General features: G+C 36.4%; 1 protein-coding gene across 1 annotated transcript in view; it reads left to right on the plus strand.

The window, feature by feature from the left end:
- Nucleotides 1–25,078, plus strand: part of IL1RAPL2 (interleukin 1 receptor accessory protein like 2) — a 570,279-nt gene that overhangs the window by 252,076 nt on the left and 293,125 nt on the right. The window lies entirely within an intron of this gene.

Here is a 25,078-nt window from a genome sequence, read left to right on the forward strand (position 1 = left end):
TACAGTTATCAGAAATAATAACTTCAGATTCAAGAAAGTTTCAGAGGTGATCCTATCTGTTTTCCTGCCCAAACTAGTGAATAAAATTGCACAACTAATAATTTAGGAACACTGCCTATGGAAGCCATAGTGAAGTCATAGTAAAAACATGAATTTTCAGCAATTGACATTTCATATAACAAATCATATTTTGACCTTTTGTATGCCAGTCATAAAAAGATACTTGTGGGAATGACCTGGTATTGTTGATGTATCTGAAATATTTCTTGTACTTTTATTGGGCTCTATCTTTGTTGCTGCTGGGAGAGTGAGAACTCTCTTTTTCACTTACATCCAATAGATAAAAGGGGGGGGGGGACATTGATTGTCTTAAAGATTCTTATTATTGTGAATAATAATCTTAAGCTCTCAAAGAACCAGAATTCTCAATTAAAGATTTTTCTATATTCAACTCTACCTGTCATGTGTAGCTTGCATGTACCAGTTGCCCATCCCACAAAAGAATGAAAAATGAGAATCCTGACAGATTTGGTGTTGGATTTTAGACTTTAATGCCTTTAGCCCTGCAATGGGCATTTTACTGGCATTTTGAAGATATTTCTTTTTAATCTGCAAAATAAAGATTTGAAGTGACTTGACAATGATAGTAAGATGATTAGTGGTGCACATTCACTATAAAAATACAATTTGACCATTGTAGAAAGTCTTTAAATGGTATTGATACTTGCCTTTCAGGAGTAACACTGAGATATTCAATGTACCCTACCTCCACTGGGAAGTGAAACTGGAAAATAATTTAAGTGTGTGTTTAGAATCTCTCCACCCCACTCCCCCTATCTATTTTTGGTGAACGTCCATCAATCAAAGGTCTTATACCTTCACATTGACACAACAGCACACACAGAATCTTCCACATCTTTGACACAGGGTAAACTCTTGGTAAATATTGGCTAATGGTAAGGATAAAGGTTTCTTTGGCCTAATTTTAGTCATATTCTCCCATGTGCAAGGCTACATTTGTCCAGAGTTCTACATTTAGGATTCCAAAATAAGTTAAACTTTGTATACTTCATGTCAAATCAGTCATCTGAGATTCATTTATTTTTTCTGACCATTGACACAGTATATAATGCAAACCACTTGTTCAGTCCTATTTAATTATGAAGTCAAATCACATGGTATACCCAAAATTTTCATCCCAGTGATTTTGTATTTCCAAAAAATCAAATCTGATAGACTTTTTTTGCAATGCGATGTATTGCTTAACAATTGACTGGTAAACATTCAGTCCAGCCAGGAGTAAAGATACAGGCTTATGCAAATTAATAATAAGTGCCTTTTCATCTTACATTCTCCCAATTCCCTTCCTCTAGGGCAAGGAAAACAGTCATATCCTGGATATTTTCTTTCATGCTGCTGTTTACCTTCATGGTGTATATATATGATACTCCTCCAGTAATTGCTCTGAAGTGGGCTTATAGTGCAAAATTAGCATGGAAAGAAACAAATGCTAAATACAGTATAAGTTGTTTAGGATTAGATATTGTAAAAATATAAACTATACATCCAGGAGAGATGTCATCAGGATGCCTGACTAGAGGTGCTCAACACTCATCTTCTTCACAAAGGAGGACCAGAACAATGAATAAATAAGTGCAATTCAAGTAGAGTGTCTATGGAAGAACACTGGAATTCAGCAAGGAAGGGACAAAATTTTCTGAAGCACAGAAACTTGGGATGTCAGCATACAAAGCAAAGCACCCAACTGGGATCAGCTCAGAACCAAGAGAGACTCCCCATTAGGATAAAACAGTAAGCAGGAGATCTCCAGCAGCCCCCCGTTACTAATGCAGATGCCTGAAACCCTATCTACAAGAGAACCCCACAGTCCTTGCAGGCCCTGATCCCAGTAAAGGGAGTTGTCTAGAGTTAATGCAGCTGTATTGCTCCAGAGACAGAACTAATGCTGTGTTTCTCACTCCTTGGGACATAACTTGCAACAATATGGTGTCATTTTGAGAACAAAGTCATGCTGGAGTACATCCTGCCTTGAGGCCGAAGAGCCCCTGTATCTCCATATCCCTTGGTCCCACCTGTCATTCCACCATGCCAACACAAAAGGCTATAATGTCACAACCCCAGATAGACCCAAGAGTACAGTTATGACACCAGCACTTGAGCCTACACAGTACCCTACACCTCAAAAAACAGGCAGTCCAGCACAGAGTATAGGCTTCTCCCCAAACCAAAGGAGCCAACATGTTTGTTCTCCAGGGCATGAGAACCACCTACTCAATGCCCTCTACCGCTGGTGACCTTGTCCCCTTAACCAACAGAGCTGGTTATCTTATCTAACTTATATAGCTTATATAAACGGATCTAACCAGAGCTGCTGTACACTGTGCATGCAACCAGAGGCCAGGGGCTGACCCACCCAGTACAAGCTGCCCCTGGCAATGCTTTCTGTCTCTGTAACTAGTAGAGCTGCCACAACTGGTGCCCTACCCCCAAGTACTTCAGAACTGGCCTACACAGCAACCCCTATCCCCAGCAACCCCTATCCCCAGCAAAGCCATGCTACAGTCTTAAAAATTGCCCGCAGCCCAGACTACTGAAGCACTAGCGGATACCACTGACATTAATTACAGATGAATAAATCACAACAAAGACTCCACTAGTGGGACTCACCCAGAATTAAAGCCAAAGCACCCTGCCCTACTCATACTTTAAGATACATATATAGGAAAAAGTACAATAATTATCCTGTAACAGACCTCAAAGCAAAGTAAATATATAAACTGCCTGAAAAGGAATTTAAAATAATAATCCTAAGGAAATATCAGTGAGACACAAGAGAATACAGGTATATTGATACAATTCAACTAATTTAGGAAAATAATTTATGGTCTGAATGAGATTGCATAGTTTGCAAAAATTGTCTCCCATTCTGTAGGTTGTCTGTTCACTCTGTTGGTAATTTCCTTCTTTGTGCAGAAGCTCTCTAATTTAATTAAACCTGTTTGTTAATTTTTGCTTTCATTGCAGTTGCTTTTGGCATTCTCATCATGAAATATTTGCCTATTCCTGTGTCTAAGATGGTATTGCCTAGGTTTTCTTCCAGGGTTTTTATAGTTTTAGGTTTTACATTTAAGTCTTCAATCCACCTTGTGTCTATATTTGTATATGGTGAAAGGTAGGGGTCCAGTTTCAGTCTTCTGCATATGGATAGCCCATTATCCCAGCATCATTTGTTGAACAGGGAATCTTTTCCCCATTGCTTGTTTTTGTCAGGTTTGTCAAAGATCAGATAGTTGTAGGTGTGTGGCCTTATTTCTGCGTTCTCTATTCTGTTCCATTGGTCTATGTGTCTGTTCTTGTACCCGTACCATCCTGTTTTGGTTGCTGTAGCTCTGTAGTATAGTTTGAAGTCAGTTAACATGATGCCTCCAGCTTTGTTCTTTTTGCTTAGGATTGCCTTGACTATTCAGTCTCTTTTTTGCTTCCATATGAATTTTAAAATACTTTCATCTAGTTCTGCGAAGAATGTCATTGGTAATTTAATAGAAATAGCACTGAATCTGTAAATTGCTTTGGGCAGTGTGATCATTTTAATGATATTGATTCTTCCCTATCTATGAGCATGGAATGTTTCCCATTTGTTTGTGTCATCTCTGATTTCTTTGAGCAGTGTTTTGTAGCTATCATTATAGAAATATTTTACTTCTCTGGTTAGCTGTATTCCTAGGTATTGTATTCTTTTTGTGGCAATTGTGAATGGGATTGCATTCCTGATTTGGTTCTCAGCCTGTTTGTTGTTGGTGTATAGAAATGTTAGTGATTTTTGTACATTGATTTTGTATCCTGAGAATTTGATGAAGTGGTTTTTCAGGTCAAGAAGCCTTTGGGCTAAGGCTATGAGATTTTCTACATATAAGACCATGTCATCTGCAAACACGGATAGTTTGACTTCCTGTCTTCCTATTTGGTGCTCTTTATTTCTTTCTCTTACCAGATTGCCCTGGCCAGGCTTTCCAACATCATGTTGAATAGTAGTGGTGAGAGAGGGCATCCTTGTCTAGTGCCGGTTTTCAAGGGGAATGCCTCCAGCTTTTGCCCATTCAGTATGATGTTGGCTGTGGGTTTGTCATAGATGGCTCTTATTATTTTGAGGTATGTTCCCTTAATACCTAGTTTATTGATAGTTTTTAACATGAAGAGGTGTCGAATTTCATCAAAAGCCTTTTCTGCATCTATTGAGGTAATCATGTGGTTTTTCTCTTTAGTCCTGTTTATGCTGCTCTTTTCTTTCTACTTTCTTGAAGTAAGACCTTGGATTATTGATTTCAGATTTTCTCTTGATTCTAATATAAGCATTTAGTGCTATAATTTTCCATCCTAGTATTTCTTTAGCTACATCCCATCTATTGATATGTTGTATGTTTATTTATATTCTGTTCTTTGTATTTTTAATTCTTTTTCTTTCTAGTTTGATTCTACTATGACTAGATAACAGAATATGTAAGATTTCAATTATTTTTAATTTTAGACATTTGTACTACGGTGAAAGATATGGTCTGTCTCATTTTAAAGTATCCTTTACATACTTTAAAATTGTGTATTCTAAGGTTGGTGGAGTATTCTGTAGATTTCACTTAACGATTGATTGATAATATTTTCAGTTTTCCTGTATAATTGCTGGTTATTTATCTAAAGTTACACACACACACACACACACACACACACACACACACACACACAGAGCTGCTGAAAGAGACTAGAGCAGTTTCAATCTACTTAAAAGAACTGGAACCACAGCCTGCCTAGACCCACCCTGTTGCACATGGAAGAAATGTCATGAATATCACATTTATATTTAAGGTAATCATTAATTGTATTATTTGTTGCTATTTATATGGTGGTAAATATACATAACATAATATTTATCATTTTAACTATTTATAAATGCACAATTCGGTGGCACTAAGTGTATTCACAATGTTGTGTATCCATCACTGCTATCTATACCACAAATTTTTAACCATCTCCAACATGAACTCTGCACCCATTAGATAATAACTCGTAATTTTCCATTCCCCCTCAGCCTCTTGTATCCTCTAGTCTACTTTTTGTCTGTGTACATTTGCCTATTCTGGGTACCTCATATAAGTGTAATCATACAATATTTGTCTTTATGTGTCTGGCTTACTTCACTTAGCATGATATTTTCAAGCTCCATCATGTTATAGCATATATAAAAATTTAATTGCTTTTTATGGCTGAAAAATATTCTATTGTGTATATGCATGTATATAATGTATGTTTTATATATATATGTATGTTTTATATATATGTTATATATATGTATATATATAAAACATTTTGGCTTTACATTCATCTGTTAATGGATTCTTGAATTGTTCCATCTTTTGGCTATTGTAAATAATGCTGCTATAAACATTGGTGCAGAAATATCTCCTTGAGTTTCTTTCCAGTTCTTTTGGACATATGCTTAGGAGTGGAATTACTGGGTCATATGGTAATTCTATGTTTAACTTTTTGAGAAACCACCAAATGGTTTTCCACAGTGGCTGCACAGTTTACATTCCCACCAACAATGCACAAAATTTTCAGTTTCTTCACATCCTTGCCAATATTTAATTTCTGGGCTTTTTCTTTAAATTATAACCAATCTAATGGGTATGAAGTAGTATCTCATTGTGGGTTTGATTTGCATTTCCCTAATGACTAATGATGTTGAACATCTTTTCATGTGCTTATTGGCCATTTTTATATCTTCTTTGGATAAATGTCTATCGAATTTCTTTGCCCATCTCTTGAATTGGGTTGTATTTTAATGTTTTTGTTCATCTGTAGGAGTATTTTTAAATATATCTGGATATTACCATTACCAGGTTTGCAAATATTTTCTCCCGTTCTCCAATTGTCGTTTTGATTTCTTGATAGTGTTTATTGATGCACGGAAGTTCTTAATTTGTAGTTTTTCTTTTATTGCCTATTCTTTCAGTGCTATATCAGAGAAATTGTAGCAAATCCAATACCACTACAATGGCATATTATTCAGTAATAAAAGAAGAATGAAGCAAATTCATAGATAAACCTTAAAATATTATGCTAATGTATTATGTTCACAGAGTTATGCAACCATCACCAGAATCAATTTTGGAATACTTTCATTACCTCAAAAAGAAATCCATACCCATTAGTAAATCTTCTAAGGTCTCTTCTGGGCCAAGTATACAGTTTTGCTGATGTGTTTGACCTTCTAAATGTTTAAAGCTTTTCAAAGCCCTCTATGGACATCTCATTACCCAGTATTTCCTTTTTACGTTTTTCAGTCAGCCTCTTATCAATTCCCATTGATGGTGTCACCCGAGGCATCTGTGAAGTCAAACAATTGACACTGATCGTTTTTGACTAATTCTCTGTGAATAAAACTGTTCACCTGGTCATAGAAATCATGCCCTGAGAATGTAGCTTTTCAATAAGCTTTCAGACAGGTCGAATAGAGACAATTTTCTGTGTATGAGGCTTCTGGATTGCTCTAAATCCATTCTGCTTCCTCCAATGGCTGCTAGGCTATAGGATTTTATACCACAGTAGTGAGGCTATTGGCTGTTAAGGATACCAGGGAGCTGGGGATTAGGGCCAATTAAAACACCACGAAGCTCATTGTTCTTACTGAAATTCAGCCACTTTTCTTGAATAAACATTCCTTGTATCGTTGCAAGCCTTTAGTTTGTTTCCAGAGTTCTGAAAAAGTTGACTTTGGCAGATTTTTGCCAGTGTTCTCGTTGCTTTTATGGAAGAGTTGATTTTTGAAGTCCTTACTCCAACATTCCAGAAGTGCCCTCTTGGATGAATGATCTTAAACACTTTAGTTCAACATAGAATGAATGTGTGTTTGTGTGCATGTGTGTGTGTGTGTGTCTCTGTGTGCATGTGCGTCCATCTGCCTGTTTATCTGTCTGCCTGTGTCTGTGTATTAATATTTCTCTCATATGTACACATTTTTTATTGTGTTCATCTACTTTGACTGTAAACCTTCTGTCTGTGTGTTGGTTCTTGAATATTTATTTCAAAGAAATGTTATTTTTACAACATTGTTCTTGTTCTCCTTTAAAGGTCAGCTACCTTTTTCCTTATATTTTCATCCATACATCTGTGTTTGGCTTTTATTAAGTAGCAGCAGTGCAATATTCCTGGTTTTATCTTTCTGGCTTAAGCATGTGAGCAAGACACAAAGGATAATAATACAACATACTTTAAGAGACAAAACAGGTTGCTATAATAATAGAAGATCTATTTAAATATATTTAGCATCTCTTTATGTAGAAACTAAAACAAATCCAATATTAATAGCATTAAGCATTTGGGGCATGTGTGTGAGAATATGTTTTCTGTTCAAAAATAAATTTTTATTATCCAAGTCCTTTAAATTTATTTTTTCCAATTTGCTTTGCTACCCTAGCTGGGATCATTATCCAAACCAAGCATCAAAATTCACAATTATATGAAAAATAAATATATACTAACTACATTTCCATGGGGAAAAAATTAGTTGGCAAAATTGGTACTAACCTAAATATGACTATACCAACTTACCAGTATAATCCTGTACTTCAATTATTTTGGCTATGCTAAATCAGGATGCCACAATTCCTCCTGGAATATTAAATAATCCTTTGCCAGCAGATTGTCCAACAGCCAGTCATACTTGCTCAGCACCTATCTTGACAAAATTGTGAAGCAGGCAAAGTTATGTCTTCAGCACCTGCCCATCCCCTAATTTAGTTCCTTTTGTTTCTCCTTTCATAATAAATGGACAAGCAGGCGACTCACCTCTTTACAAGGCTCTCCATGTGACCACAAAAATGTTTTAAGAATAGACTACCTTATTTAATGAAGGAGACAAAAACTGTAAGAGGAAGTACATCCCCAATTTGAAAAATCTTATCGTATGTCTTATTGTAAAACAGTGCCTCCTGATGCTTTCATGTCTCCTTCCTTCTTTCCTTCTCACTCTTCTTCTCTCTCTACATCTCTCTCTCTCTTTTATTCTTCCTTCTCCCCATTCTTTTCTTTCTTTCTCTACCCTGTTCTTCCCCCCTCTCATCCTTCTTTCCTTCCAGGCACATGTGAACCACTTCTTTTTACATTGGGTCTCTCAAATATGGAGTATTAATCACATAAGCATGTAAATAATGGCATGCTGTTCATCTGGGAATTTTTCCAAGTAATGGTGGTTAGCAAGCTGTGTAATGAGCTTCTTGTAACCCTTTCTCTTCCCTCACTCTGAAATTAAATGTCAGGGATATCTCACTAGAATATTACAATGCTAAACATACCAAAAGTATCTGATAATGTTTAGTTACCAATAGGCAAGAAAAGTTTTCTAGTCCTTTCATTTTCATTTAAAAAATATCTCTTGGGAAACCTATTTCAGATCACGAAGTTTTACACAAATGTATAGCTAAAACAGTCACCTATCGATCCAAATACCTATTAACAGATAAACAACAGACAATGATTCACTCATTCACCCAGGATAAAGCCACGTCTGTGTACACACAAGGACAATGTAGTTAAAATGGGTGACTTTAGTTTGTTGCTAGAGATATGATTGAAGGAACACAGGCACTTGAGTCAGACAGACATAAGCTTAAGTCTATTCTCTCTTATGTATTTGCTAGTTTTTTATGTAGAAAATGTGAATTTCCTATGTTATGTTGAGGTGATTGAGGAGAAGAAGATTAAATGAAATGATAAATGCAAAGTATCAAACACTGCCTGGCACATAGTAAGCACTCAGTGATTACTGCTGACTGCTGCTGACATTCAAGGAGTTTCCAGTGTCTCAAGTCCTGTAGATGCCCAAATGAGTCACTCCACACTTTGCAGATTCTTTCTGTAGTATCAGTTGCCCTTAGTGCCTTCTAGGAAGAGAAGAACATTAGTCCCCTTCAGCTCAACTGTGTATATAGATAGGATAAGGGACTTGGGCAAGAGGAAGCTAGTGCTAGTGACTTTCTCCCATGAACACTTTTCCTTTAAGTCTTTTTATCATCACCAAAATCTATTTGGTTTAGAGTTTCTGTCTTACTAAATGTTACCCTAGTGGCTTGAAAGGGTTAGTGCCATTTCCAAATTGAGTATATTCTGCCCTAAAAAAAATCTGAACACAAATCCCTACACATATGCATACATTAATTTCAGCCTGCTTTTCTTCCCCGCCCAAAGGCTCAGGCTGTCTGAAGAGTAAGCTTCTAGCTTCTCTTAGGCAATCTGTATTTTAAAAAATCACTGATCCTTCCATCAGAATTACTTCCTTTCATTTCAGAGAACAATCCTATCCTGTCAAAAATGCACTGCAATAGAAATAAAGAGGAATAATAGCAGAGTATAATTTAATAGAAAGAAAGGAGGGTGAGGTAAACTATAGGCAAGAGGTATGCAAATGCTTAATGTGACACACAGAAGAAAGAAGCCATACGTAGGTATATGTGTGTTGTGTGTGTAGAGTAGTGTGTGTAAATGTGTATAGGAGCATGTTTGTATGTGTGTGGGGGCATAAAATTTGTAAATTGGTATAGTGCATAGGAATGAAGCACTATGTATCTTGTTAAAGATACTGCTTTTTTGGTTCTTGAATAAGGAGGATGCTGGAAAACATCCACCATTATCTGTACTCTTGGTTTGCACAATCCTTCCTCCCTGCTATCCCCTGCCACCATGCAAAACTTTCATACTGCGTCATTAATTCTTCCAGCCTGGGGATAGTCCCCAAATTATCTCGTTACTGGGCTGATTAGTGCCATCAAAATTGGGATTATTAAGGAGCTGCATGAGGCCTTGTTTCCTTATAATGAAAGCACAATGACCATCTAGATAGAGATGAATAGCTCACTTGGGGTTATGTAATATTTTCTTTATTCCATTCTAGTTGCAGTCCCTCTTCCTAATTTTTCAAAATGCCACTGAAGCCCATTTCATGAAATTGCAAAGTAATCTGATGGTGATGAATCACTTTTAGAAGGAAAAAAATTTGCCGAAGCTATGGATTTGCATTCCCCATGTCATTTTAGTTAAAATGAGGAATGCTTGGAATTTATATATAAACAGCATTGTGTTTTGGCCTTATTTATTACAAAAGACACTTGAGATAGCTGCTTGTTTCAATTATACTTTGCCATTGTGTGAAGAGAGAAAAAAAGTGTCTTCTTTTACTTACATATTTGCTATCAGTTTAGGACTTTTAAGGAATAGTTTGTTAAAATGGCTATTGAAAAATTTGGGGTCCTAATGTTTGTTCTCAGAGACAAATCTATGAATTTATTTTCTACCTGATAATTCATCAAATCTGGGCCTCTGTGAAAGGCAACCCAGTTGTTTTTAACATCAATGCTCCCCCTCACTATCTTCCCATCTTTCTTTTCTAATATAATTCTTCTGCCCCAAATCAAAATTAGAGGTTAAATTCTTCTTCCCCAGCACACATGGTCTTTTGCCCAACTCACTTCACACTACTCATCTTTGGTTCAAATCCCAACAACACTCTTCTAATCTCCATCTGCAGTCCTTACCCCCATTTTCTCTTCCCTCTAATAGGTGCTAGAAAGACAAGTTCAGTTTTCTGTCTGATATCATGAAACCCCTAGCATGAAATCACTGAATAATCTACTTACCTGAATGATTAATTCTGTGAAGTTTGATTCTTTAATATAACAACAGATAAGAATCTTATTAATTTGATATTTTTGGGATCGCAGAAAGTTTCACTAGTTTTTTTCTTTAGAAACATTGTTTGCCTTCTATGGAATGGGTGAGTCCATGGATTTTTCACCAATGCTGAATCAAGCCATGAAGTTTTCCCTTTATTAATAAGTATTTATTGAGCCCTTAGTATGCCATTTATCCAATGAATAATAAGGAGTGGGAGAGTGGATTGAGACAAAGGATGCAAACAGTGTGGACCCTGCTCATAAAGACAAGGATAAGCTCTTGCCTTCATTTGAAGGAATTGTATTATTGATTTGATAATCTTCCCAGGACCTAGAAAGGTGCTAATAGTTAGAGTTCAGGGTTCTAATTCTGGTTTGCTAGTAATCAAGTATTTGATTTAGGCAAAGTCTCTTTATAACTCTTTAGGCTCCTGTTTATGTGAAAACAGGGGATTGGGCTAGATACACTTCTCTCTCTCTGTCTCTCTCTCTCTCTCTCTCTCTCCCACACACACACACACACACATGCACACATACACTTGTGCCCACGTGGAAGACATATAAAGCAAGTAGTCAGCAGTGAGAATAATGAGTCAAAGAAAGCTCCTTCTAGGAGGTAAGATTTAAATTTTATTTCATCACTTATGTGTACAGAGTAATGGTTCTGCTGAGTAATGTTATCTTACCTTAAGTTTCAGTTTAAACTAAACATATGATGAAATTACTTTCAACACGATCTTAGTATCTGTTCTCCCACTTTGGTTTTGCATACAGAAAGTAATTTTGGATGTTTGATATTCTAGTACTTGGCATATCCTACTCATTATAGATTAAGTATTTCTGGCTTCTGCCAGATGCCATTTATAACCTTTTGCCAAAACTTGTTTACATACTCAAAATTTGACTATCCACTCCTTGAAGGCAGATACTTCAAAATCTTCTGTTTATTTATAGTACCTAGCACAATGCCAGGCACATAATATTCTCTCATAATCTTCTGACAAAGATGTCTTTGGGAAATTATATTGAGAGATGACACCAATGTTTGGGCATTCCTGTTTGAATTTTGTAAACATTATAAATTGGACCAACAGAATATGATATGGCAATAAAATCACATCAGCTTCAATTTATCAAGTTCTTACTATGTGCCAGGCATTTTACATATGTTATCTCATTTAATTCTTATAACAACACTATAAGATAAATGCTATTATTCTCACTTACTTAGGGGGAAACTGAGGCACAGAGTGGTTAAATAGTTTCCATAAGGTCATATAGCTAATAAGCACAATAAGTCTTCACTTAATGTCATCAATAGGTTCTTGGAAACTGTGACTTTAAGTGAAACAACCTAGAATGAAACCAATTTTACCATAGGCTAATCCTAAACAAGAATTTCAACAGCATATTTCTGGTCACAAAAACATCATCAAACTTCTAAATGAATACAAAAACACTTCTAATATTAAACTTTGAAATAAATGCGAGCTATACATACATTTAAGAAACATTAGTAAAAACAAGTAAAATAATTATTAACCCCAAAATCCAAAATTCCTTTCTGTATATAAAACCAAAGTGGGAGGACAGATACTAAGATCGTGTTGAAAGTGACTTAATCACAAATGTTAGTTTAAACTGAAACTTAAGGTAAGGTAAAATTTCTCAGCATGACACTTATTCCAGAGTCATGGGTAACTGGAGCCTATCCTGGCAGCTCAGGGCACAAAGCAGGGACCAGCCCTGGACAAGACATGATTGCATCATATGGCACACTCACACACTCATACACTAACTCAGACTAAGACAATTTAGACACCCCAATTAACCTAATGTGCACATCTTTGGGATATGGGGAAAAATCAGAGTACCCAGAGAAAACCCACACAGACATGGGGAGAATGTGTAAACTCCACATAGACAGTGGTCCTGACCGGAAATTGATTATTTTTCCTCATCAACATCATAAAACAATTTTGAACAAAACAACATTATTTGAAGACCTTCTGTAATGAAGCTTGGAATTGAAAACCTGTCTAGCTAGAAACCCTTTAACCACTATTGTATTGACTACTTGGCATTAAAGCAAAATCATTTTCTGTGAACTAATCCATAGTCTAATTCCACAGTCTTCAGTTCCCCTCTCATCTAGAAAGAAGACAACATAGCATTTGCTTCCTTTTCCATCTTCGACCTTGAAAGGTATCTATGTTTTTCCTCTTTGAAATTGACTCTAAGAAAAGTCTTCTTTCCTGAGAAAGTGAAGTGAACTTAGTATCAAGAATCTCTTTGAGTGGAGAAGACACATTCCCATTTTGTACTATCAAGTCCTAGAAATGTGTAATTTTAGATTTTGAGAGCCAGATCCTTTAATAATAGATTATTAGAAACTATTGTTGATTTATTTTCCTCTGTTATTATTTAAAGACAGACTTGCTTTTACCTTAAAGGCATTGAAATAAATGTACTAGGATGTTAATATTCTTCTCAAATTTCAACTTTGTATAGAAACAGACCCTGGATTTGTTGGCAGCTAATCAATTCATTCTGGTTAGGACTGCTTCACTTACCCCTGAATTTTAACCTGAATCTGAATACTCAGGAAGCAAATTTAAGGACTAAGAAAATAATAATTTTCCCACTTGGTAGATTGGTAGCCCAGCAAAGAAGGGGCTGTTAACATTTTAGAGTGGGAAAATTAACCTGACTTTTCTGTGCAAGGGGCTTTCTCTCTTTGTTCAAGGACAATAGGCCTTTATGCAAATACTTCTCTGTCTCACTCCAGTTTAAAAGTTCTTCTGGCTGCTTGTTAGCTGTCAGTAAGTATTGTTCTCTAGTTTTCCTATCTTTTAAGGGCATAAGATCCCTTGAGCAGGCTTGGCGGGCATACATTATCCCTGACATTATTGTTGCACGTATATCTTCTAAACCATCCCAATTGGCATATTCCAAGAATTCTCAAGGGATAGAGGTGACACCAGTGAAAGCAAGAACTGATGGTCCAAGTTACCCAGTCAAGTGGTGATTTTGTTTCTTGAATCAGAAATCAGAACTCTGTAAGTCCCCTTCCATGGTATGGTTTATAGGAAGCTAACATTTGTGGAATTAGACCCCTTGGTGATATGACCTTTCAGAATACCTAATCTCAAATAATTTCAACCTTTTTTTTGGCTGCTTTTCATTGTTAAGACATATTCAGTCAAAATATTTTTGGAAAACATATGTTTTTAGCATAAATGAATATTATATTGACTCAAATTGGTTGGAAATCACAAGTTAAAACTGCTCTGTCTTCTGTAGCTAATAATTCTTGGCACTGGGATTATGTTTCAGGATGGCAGAACAGTCTGCATGAGTGCTCTGATTGGTTATAGAATATTAATTGGCTGCTGAGGTAGTGTTTAGAGCTCCAATTTAAGGTTGACAAGAATGATAGCTTTCATTTGTATGCAAAAACTTCAACTGTCCCTTCAAGAAAGATGATCACATCCTACTTCATCTGTCACTCTTTCTTTACTTTTTAATAGAGGAAAAAGAAAGGAGAATGAAAGAACCTTTATCAAACATGATTTTCAAGATTGCCTTGATGCAAATGAAGTGTCTCAATGATCTTGTTGCTTCACTAAAGCATACTTATTTACTCTTTGTTGGTACCTTAGTCCATTTTCTGTTGCTATAACCGAATATCTGAGACTGGGTAATTAAAAAAGAAAAGACATTTATTTCTTACATTTCTGGAGGCTGGTAAGCCCAAGGTCTAGAGGCCACATCTGGCGCGGGCCTTTTTGTTGATGAGGAAACAAGGTGGTGCAGGGCATCCCATGACTAGGGAGCTCACAAAAGACAGCCAAACCCATTTTTTTTTAACAGACCCACTATCACGATAACTAATTCACTGTCTTAAGCCATTAATCCATAAATGGATTAATTTATTCATGATAGCAGAGCCCTCATAACCCAATCTTCTCCCAAAGGTCTCACCTCTCAACACTACTGTATTGGGGACTGAGTTCCTAACACATGAACTTTTGTGGGACACATTCAATACCATAGCAATCAGATTAAGAAGTACATGAACTGGAATAAGGTGAAGCTTTCATTCACTGAAAAATATCAACTACAGGGTATTGTCTCTGAGATTTTCAAACTTTAACAGTGATTTGTTTGGCATTCTGTGAGACATTTCTTATTAGCCAAAGATAAATAACAATCTGATTTGAGGTACTAGCAAAATGAAGTACTGACTTCCATCATCTCCATCATGCCACTCAATTGCTTATACAAAGTTACTCAGGGAAGACCTGGTTCTATGTGAAAGCAGAGACCAACTGTCAGCTTAAGGAAATATATATAATGGACCCTGAAAGAATACCATATTCCAACATAATTCACTGTGATTTTGGATTAGATTCTACTACATATAACAGAAAACCCTGCTTATAGTTGTTCAAACATACACGTATTGATTCTCTCAAGCAAAAAGAAACAGAAATTAGGCAGTCCAGGGTTGGTATAGTGACTTCAAGAAGTCATCAGGGATCTACACTTTTACTTTCTTACTGCTCCTCTATTGTTTGCATCTGATTTCCATCCCAAATTTACGAGATGGCCTATGGAGCTCTAGACATAAAGTCTGTACTCTATGGAACGGATTAAAGACATGTGGTAAGTGTCACCTTGGAAACAGGAACCAGGAGGAAATAGAACATAGAGCAGGGGGCATTGTAATAGGGAAAATAACATGGAAAGAAAAATATAGAGCAAGTCCTCAAACTCGCCTTATCATCAGAACTAGCTGTGGGAGGGCTTATTAAAAACACAGATTTCTACTCTCCATTCCAGATCCACTGGATTATATTCTCTAGTAGCGGTACCTAGAAATGAGAATTTCAACTAGCCTTCTAGGTAATTCTGGTAATAAGGCAATGTATTATCTAGAGTGATGATAGCAGCTGTAGTAAGCAAACCGAAAGATGTAGAATGGTTGAGATATGACAGAAATTTATTTTTTCTCATACAAAACGCTAGCACGTGTTCCTAATTTAAGGATCTGGGTTCCTTCATTCTTAAAGTTTCATCATCTTTAGCATATATCTTCCAAGGTCACCATTATCACCTGTATCAAGCTCGTGGAAGAGAAAATGGCATGAAACATCTTGTGTGGAAGATTTTTATGAGTCAAGCCTGAAAGGGGTGCATATCATTTCCACTTACATTGCACTGACTAAAACTCAGACTTATGATCACACCTAACTGCAAGGGAGGCTGGCAAATGTGTAGTATAGGTATGTGCTCAGAAAGAAAGGAGACAAGTTTTACTGAAAAGCCAGCAGTTTCTGTATAGTAAAGTTTGGGAACAGGGCTGGCCTCAGGGCCATGTGACCTATGCAGCTACACAGGTTCCTGAACTTAGAAGGGCCTCAAATTTGGTTGAATGCCCTGATGTTACTCTCTTAAATTTCTTAATAATTTTTGAACAAGGGGCCATGTTTTTCATTTTGCACTGGACCCTACAAACTGGACCCTATTTAACTGGTACAGCTTAGGAAAGAATGACCCAGAGTGTGAGGCAGAGCCAGAGGAATATGGCACAGTTCAGGACTTTGGGCAGCCAGCAGGTACTGTACTTCAGAAGTGTTCATTAATGAACCAATGTTCTTGGCCACCAGAGAGCCTTCTCTCAGAGTGCTATCCTGTTCTGCATTTTTTATCTGTGACTTAGATGACATATAAATGATATTTATCACATTTTCAGATGAGAGGAAGTTGGGAGGGACAGTTAATACTTTGGAGCACATATTTCTTTTTTAAAATATCTCAGTAGTTTGGAATGATGGGTTGAAACTAACCAGATTACATTTAATAGGAAAAAAATGTAAAGCTTTTCATTCAGGTCCAAAACTCCGACTGCAAAAGTGCAGTCTTAGAATTTTATTTGGCTGAGAGCACAAGCAGTGGGACTAGATTGCCAAAAATTCTAATTTAGTCTTAGTCTGCATCACAGAAAGGTAGGGTCCAGAACAATAGAAGTATTGGTTTAATTGCACTTTAGATGACATCTGAAATTATGTGTTCAGTTTATTGTACCATATCTAAGAAACCCATTGATAGATTAGATTGTGTCCAAAAAAGGTTGTCTAGGATGGAAAAGGGTTTTGGAAAACATGTCACCTGAAAGACAGTGGGCAATTGAGGAAACTAAGTGTTTAGCCTGAAAAGAGGAAGAGCTTTTAGAAGGGAAGGGGGTGAAAGAGATCAAGAAATCTGTCTGCAAATGTTTTAAGCATTGATATATAGAAGGTGTATTGGGTTTATTCTGTGTTGTTCCAGAGGCCAGAAATAGGACCAAGAGGTATAACATACAAAGAAACAAACTACAGCTGAACATAAAGAAGAAATTTTAATAAAGTTATTCCAAAATTGAAATGATTGATGTCAAGAGGCAGTGAGCCTATTGCAGAAAAATTATCAAGCAAAGACTGAATACTGGGAACTGTGGAGGGAACTCATGTATTAGGTAGGAAGACTAGAGTCTTTGTAATTATGACTGTCTAAGACTAAGTACTATTGAAATGATGCAAATTGATCAGGATCTTGTTAGTCTTATATTTTAAAAGGACTATGAAGCCAGACTGCCTAAATTCAAACTTAAGCTTTGTTTCTTATTACCTATGTAATCTTGGGTAGGTCACCTAATTTCTTAATGCCTCAGTTTTTTCCTATAAAATGGAGATAATAATAGTATATACCCCATACATAAAGTTGCTGAAAGCATTAAATGAATTAATACTGGTGAAGTCCTTATAGTAAGCATTTTGTAAATGTTATATATTATTATTTTCCAGAAATATAATTGGTGATAATTCTTCTATCTCTTCTTCAATGAATGTAGCCTTTAGTACAATTAGATTAATTTACACTAGACATAAAATAGAATGCTATGGTGACAAAATCCTTTAAAACACCAAAAGAAACAAACAAAAAACTGAAGTGGTCCTGTAGATATTCTTCACAGGCACCCTGAGAATGGCATAAGACAGCTATATCTCTGGGATGCAATGTTGGAAGTTGTGACTTTAGGAGGACATTTCCAGCTTTCCAGCTTATATATTTAGAGATTTTATAAAAACCTCATAGGGCTTTTTATATTTCTTAGGTCACTTGATCCTCATATTAACTATAAAACTACACAGGGCAGTTACCATATCCATTTTGAAGTTGAGGAATCTAAGCAATAGAAAAGTTAGAAAAGGTAACAGAATTGTTCAAGGTTACACTATAAATTTTTAGTGGAGCCAGGATCAGAACCCATGTATCTTAAGTTCTAGCTCAGAGCTCAGAGATAAACCAAATGGGTAGTAAGTTGCTTTTAGACTATCTAGTCTGTGGAAGAAATTTCATAAGGCTGATGAAGTGGCTTCTATTATTTTGCCAGTAACTTGCCTGTTTGCTTTGCAGCAAAATTGACATCAGCCTGAAAACCCAGCCACCCAGCTTAATTTCCTTTTTGGCTTTGCATAGGTTAGGGGGAGTCAATAAAATCAGTGACTTATGCTGAGTGTATTATCCACACAGACACTATGGAAATATACTTGCCAGCTCAATCCATTTTTTATGCATTATTATAGATGATTTTGAAGCTTGTGGAGAATATGTGGTCCTCTTACCAAGGCAGAAGCTGGCTATGTGAGTTTTAGATCTGTATCTATTTGTACAAGTACTGTGATAGCACGTGGTATTGCAGAATCGAATTTTTGAAGTGAGTGAGTCTTGCTTTGGTGATCCTGATGCTCTGTATCTCTATCTACCCTACTCTCACTTCTTCCCTTCGGTACCTGGCCCTTGTCCTTTCAACCTTCCTCTCATTGGTGTACCTATTAGGTTGGTGCGAAAGTTATTGTGAAATTACTTTTGCACCAACCTAAATATTTACAGCCATTCATTTACTGTGGGGTAATTAATTGGGTTCCATCCCTAGGAGAATATACAGCTCGATGTTCTCTTTAATTGGCAAATCAATGTTTGCTACCATTTATTGAGAACTAAACTATGTACCAGGCGTCTGCCTAGCACTTTAGAAGCATGATCTTATTTGATCCTCATAATAATCCTAAAAAATGGGTACTATTATTATCCACAGTTATGCATCAAGGAAATGGAGTCCCAGAGGAGCTTAGGAATCATGACCAAGGTCACAAAGTAAGTGCTAGAGCCAGAACTAAGACTCAGGTGTTAACACAGAACCTATGCTTTCAACTACAACATCTTAGAGTTCTGTGATCTAGATAGTGGGTGGCAGATGTTTTTGAAAGTTGAGAAAGGCTTTTCCTATAAAATAATAAACATAAGCAACCATTTGCTCTGAATTAGACTGAGATCAGCCTGATGCTAATGAACATCACAGACATTTCCAAGGTCTAGATACACATAAGACAGGTGGGGATGAGGAGCTTCTGCTGTCCCAGGAACTGAATTCTTTTCTCACGTACTATGCAGTGCCTTTTTTTTTTTCTCCCAAGCTCTCTGAAATTAAATGGATATATGCTAGTGAGCACTGGCTGTCAGGCTGATGCTAAAGCACTAATGGGTCATTAGCCCATAGACAAAGATCCTAAAGGGTTGGGTTTTGGTCAGACAAGTAACTAGCCTTCATGTTAAAAGCATAGCAGTAGACACTGAGTCACCTAACACAGCAAGATCTATTTGCAGTGTTTTCCCTGATTTGTAACCTCAGGTAATAACCCCCACAAGAGTTTCCTGAAAAGCCTTTTGTTCTCTCACAAATGACCTGACCACTTTTTGACTAAAGATACTCTCAGAGAAAGTGCATATTTGCTGTAGAAACATCCAGTGGCACTAGATCAATTTGTCATAAGCTCAGAGCAGTTTTCACACCTGGGTTTCCATCTGTACTTGAATGTTCTGCAGAGGAAGTGTCAGTCCAGACTAGGGAATAATGGGATGAGGTTGGGGAAGTGAGGGGTGGGATGGAGGGGTGGTGGTGGTACAGACCCTTAGGTGAATTAGACTATACTTGGAAGCTGCTTCATTTAAACCAGTACAGAAAACACTATGGTGGAATTTGATTCCCCTGTCAAAGAATTAGCTTGCCTTATGGTATTTCAAAGACGTATTATTTAGAGGGTCAGGATATCCTTTGAACATCGAACCCAATTTCTTGACAAAGTTATATCAGGAGATGAATGATAATCACAGCTGACTAAATGCTTATTCTATCAGAGAAAATGGGGCCATCAAAGCTCCACAGTTAACTGGCAAGTTTACTCAAAAAGTTGATTCAAAAAGGCAAGTCACCCTTTTTCATGAGATTTGGATCCTACTTTGAAAAATTCCCAAGATTTCCTATCTCAGTTTCTGGAGACAACAATTCTTGCTTTCCTAGTCTCTGAGTTGGACTTAATGAGATAATCATGGGAAAGAGAAAGTGCTTTGTAAATTCAGTAATTTTTTTCCTTTCTCAATTCTTCTGTATCCAGTAATCACATCTTGAAATCACCTAGCTTATATTTTTTCCTTGGAACTATGAGCAGTCATAATTGGCTCCATTTGAAAATCAATTTCAACATCATAGATCATCAGCTTATATTTGATTAATTAAATTAGTTCTCATCAGTGTTACGAAGACAGGGAACAAGCTTGGAAACCTCCCAGAGAGCTGCCATCATGTGGGAAATTAGTCAAGATTTCTAAGAGCCAGGTCCTGACTTCAGTGATGGAAATGGAAAGTAAAACTACTTTATTTTCAGAGACTGCTCTAGTATGATTGAGTTCATTTGAAATATTATTACATATTCATCCTTGAATGATTCTGGGGGAAGATCTCAGCTTTAAAGCCAAACAGACATAGATTTGAATGATAGCTCTGCCATCTTTGCTAGCAAGGTAACCTTGGTCAAGTGACCTAACCCCTTTGGCCTTTAATTTCCTCAACCACAACAACAAAAAATGGAAATAGTGGTACTCATCTCATAGGAATGTTGTGAGGATTAAATGAGACTGGGAGACTACAGAATAGGAGTCAGGAAATTAGGATTTACATTTTGGTTCTGGCTCTTAGTAGCCAGAGGTTAGTCCTTAGGAGAGTAAATTAACCTGTCTGAACCTCAGTTTCCTCATCTGCAAAGTGGAAATAACACCCTGCACTTTATAGATTTTTGATGACCATGCATTTGGCTTGTTGTCATGTAAACAAATAGGTTACTCACAATCATGGAAAGTTCTCTGGTAATGTAAAGCTGACATGGAGGAGGATAAAGTGATAATGCCTTGTGATTTACACTTTATTTTCTACCTCAGATCCCAAACTAAGTAAGTCTTTATGTTAGAATGGTTCTCTTCTTCCTGAGCTCTAAATATCACATCACAAATAATGTTTACCAAACAAATATTCTGTGAATTAGAAAATTATCCCTGTCATGAAACTTTTGATTTTTAAAAAAATGCTTATTTAATATCCGGTTGTCATCCTCATTACGGACTGTTAGCACATCCAAACAACTGAACTTAAGTGATATTTTGCTTTTCCTTATTCTTTTGTATTGCAAAACATCATGTTAACAAGTTATGAGTGCCTAATTAGTTTGAAAACCATAAGTAAATAAACCATTAGACTGAAAACAGAAGTATCAATACCTGCCCAATCTAGTCAAATAATTGCCTTTATGAACTTTGGTTTGAAATGCAAAGATTATGTTCAAAAACTGATTTGGCTGAAATGAGACCAGTAAAAAAGTTATTTTCATAAAAATACAATACAGACAATATGTTATTCCATATGACAGCCACAATGTCATATTCTGCTTCTTCAAATTTTATCTATATTTTATTTGATTACTTCTTGTGGCATGGTAGTAGGCAGAATAATGCCCTCCACCCCAAAGATGTCCATAATCTAATCTGTTAGGAATATGGTAGGTTCTATAGCAAAGTCAAATTAAGGTTGTAAGTAGAATTATGGTTGCTAATCCCCTGACCTCAAAATAGGGAAATCATCATGGATTATCCAGGTAAGCTCAATGAAATCACAGGTTTCCTTAAAAATAGAAGAGGTAGGTAGAAAAGAAAGAATAATATAATGTCTCAAGGATTCAACCTGCCCTTGCTGGCTTTGAAGATGAAAAATGGCCAAGCACCAATGAATGCAGACAGACTCTAGAAGGTAGAAAAGGAAAAGGAATTGATTTTCTCCCAGGGCCTCCAGAAAGGTATGCAGCCCTGCAGACACACTCTAGAAGGTAGAAAAGGAAAAGGAATTGATTTTCTCCCAGGGCCTCCAGAAAGGTATGCAGCCCTGCTGACACCTTAATTTTAATCCAGTGAGACCCACATTAGACTTCTCACTTCCCAAACAATAAGATAATAGTAAATATGTTGTTTTAAACTACTAAGTGTGTGATAGCTTACCAGCAGCAATAAAAGTTAAAACAGTCAATTACCACTTTTTGTCAGTTACTACAGCCATTTTATACCTCCGTTTCTTCTACTAGATTAAGCCTTTTGATCTGACTCTGTGTATTCTTCAAATTTATACTTTACTGCCCCCAACGAAGATATACACACTATTTGGTAGAGTACCTTTCTGTAATAGAACTACAAACATTTGTTAACTGATTATAAGAATGAATTACACCAAGTAATCCAAAATCGAATTTTCATCCCATTCTTTGACCTGTGGAATTTTGTGGATACAGCTAAAGGAGGTATTCAGTCAATTAATCCCCAAAGCTCATCAGTTTAGTGTCAGTTTAGTGAAGTGTTTAGGTTTCTTTCTTTCTTTCCTTTTTATTTATTTATTTTTTTTTTGGTGATGCTTATATGGAGATATTTTGGATGTATTTTGAACACACACACAAAAAAACAGTCTTTAAAAAAAGCACGGAAGAAATATGACAGTATAGAGTAGTGGCTATGACCTTGGACTCAAGGGTGAGATAGACTTTGGTTGAATCTTGGACCCAAAATGTATTTACCAGCAATGTGACTTTGGACAAATAATTTAAACTCATTGAGCCTCAGTTTTCTCATCTGTCAAATGTTAATAATAGTAGGACCTACTTTATACATTGTCATGAGGATTTAATGAGAGAATAAATGTAAAAGTGCTTGGCATGAAATCCCTGCTTAATCAATGTTAGCCATGGTGCAGTAGCAAGAATATTGAACTTTTAATTCAAGAAACTTGGGTTTGGGTCTTCTGTTTTATTATTAATTTGCAGTATGATATTGAGTACATTCCTCCTTTTCTGCCTTTCAGTTTCTTCATCTGTCAAAATAGCCAGATGAATTAGATCTCTAAGGGTTTGTCTAGCTCTAAAATTATCCATCCTTGGGTATTATATTATATTTTTAGACATCACTATCTAGGCCAAATTTCTAGATCCTGACAGATCAGTCATCACAGAGCCAAATGATGATCTTTAAGCAAGGTAAAAATTCACCCATCTCCCATGTTTAACCTTTCATACTTATTTTAATACTAACTATATCCCAAGTTCTGTGTGAAACCTGGAAGTATACTATCTTGTGAAATTTCTTTGATAATAACTATATATGGAATTTGTTTGACATCAACAATATAAGGGTCCAGGGAGTACTATTTTAGAGAGAGAAAGAAAAATCTTACTTGAGGGGAAAAAGGCAACAGTGAAGAAAAAGCAGGAACTGTGAAGAAAAAAAAAAAAAAACTACCATCATAACCACTGTTTAAGTTTCCATTTCCCCCAAGGTTGTTTTCTTTTCAAGTTTGAAGAAGTTGCTTTATGTCTGGGCAGATTTGTGCTGAATAAACATTGTTCTCTCCAGAGAAGGGCCTTGTGTCAAATGGCATTGAGAAGAAATTGCCCTGCCTTATGCTTAAGCTTTCCCAAAGCTCATGCACTGCTCAAAACTCAAATATTAGTGGAAATAAATGTGGGATCTAGAGAAAAGGGAAACTCAGGGCAACTTCACAGCAGCCCTGACCATTCACTACCCTCAGGGCACATCCACTGAATTGCAAGGCAGGACACAGGCTCTGAGCCAGTTGCTAGGGAGGCCCTAAGCTTTGCAGGGGCAATGGTCAGGTAAGTTGCCCAGCACTTTCCCAGCAGTTTAACCTCTATTTGGTAAAGGATCACTTATTTATTAAAGACAATAACTGACTTTAAGTTCTATGCTAATAAAAGGCAAATACTTCAGTGGCTTTAAATAATGGAAGGGATATTTTTAGTGAAACTGGAATGTGTTTTAAAAGCAATGTAATCCTCTGAATATAAACTTTCATGTGTTTGACTCTCAGCAGTTCTCAATAATTTTATCTTCCAAATATACATGTGAGGAACATGAACCATTGTCATCAGTAACAGTGACTTAATGAAGCAAATTATTTTTAAAGGGTTGTAGTAGGTAGGGAGATGAGGGAGATACATGTAAAAGTATCTGAAGTTGGAGCCATCAGTGATTTGAAAACAAATTTTCAAATAATTCTGGGGATCACTGGTTCTGTTTTTTGTGGTGAGCCTATCACAAATTTTCTATTATAGCTGGGACACCTAGAGAATATATCTTCTCTCTAGATTGAGTTAATAAACAGTCCATGCTGATCTGTTTCCTCCTGTTACAAATAAGACAGACAATATTATAATTTTGGTAGAGAAAATAATTATAAAAGATTAATTGCTACAGTGGTTAGTTGATGGAAGTAATAACAAGCTGAAATAAAAGCAAAGCTTGATTATTAATGAACATTGATTTTTTAATTTAACATATGCCTGGGCTCTTTTCCCAAGATGTTATTATGGACTAGAAGATTCACTCATAGTAATGCTGGTTAGAATCTTGAGGAAAACAGCTTTACTTGTCTTCATCGGCTTCTGCAGAAGGCCACCCTGTTTGTTGGCTAACATCAATGTGAAGATAGTAAGTCAAGAAAGGGGCCCTGGTGCCCAATGTGTGCCTATAATGGAGTAAAGTCTTTCATTCCACATTTAGAGACAATCCTTCAAAAGCAGCTAGCCTTATGAGAGAAGGTACAAGTATCTTAAGTTCACATTAAGGTTTAAATGGCAGATGCTTTTTTGCAGCAGGTTTTGATCAGAGAGTCACAACTTTGTGTGCCTAAAAGCAGGATGGAGAAGAAATTTCTCTAAAATAGAGATCACAAAATTAGGAATATTAGGGCAAAGGAGATATATTGTAACCAAGGCTGGTCCTGCTTGAATTTACAGGTTTGGAACATTAAGGATGATATTGAATAATCATGATTATTCTATACTTTTTCCTGGATAATCATCTAAATTACGGGACTCTCAGCCTGGTAATTCTAGAAATAAAATATT

The sequence above is a fragment of the Pan paniscus genome, chromosome X (assembly GCF_029289425.2).
Source record: "Pan paniscus chromosome X, NHGRI_mPanPan1-v2.0_pri, whole genome shotgun sequence".
In the NCBI taxonomy this organism is placed as follows: domain Eukaryota; kingdom Metazoa; phylum Chordata; class Mammalia; order Primates; family Hominidae; genus Pan; species Pan paniscus.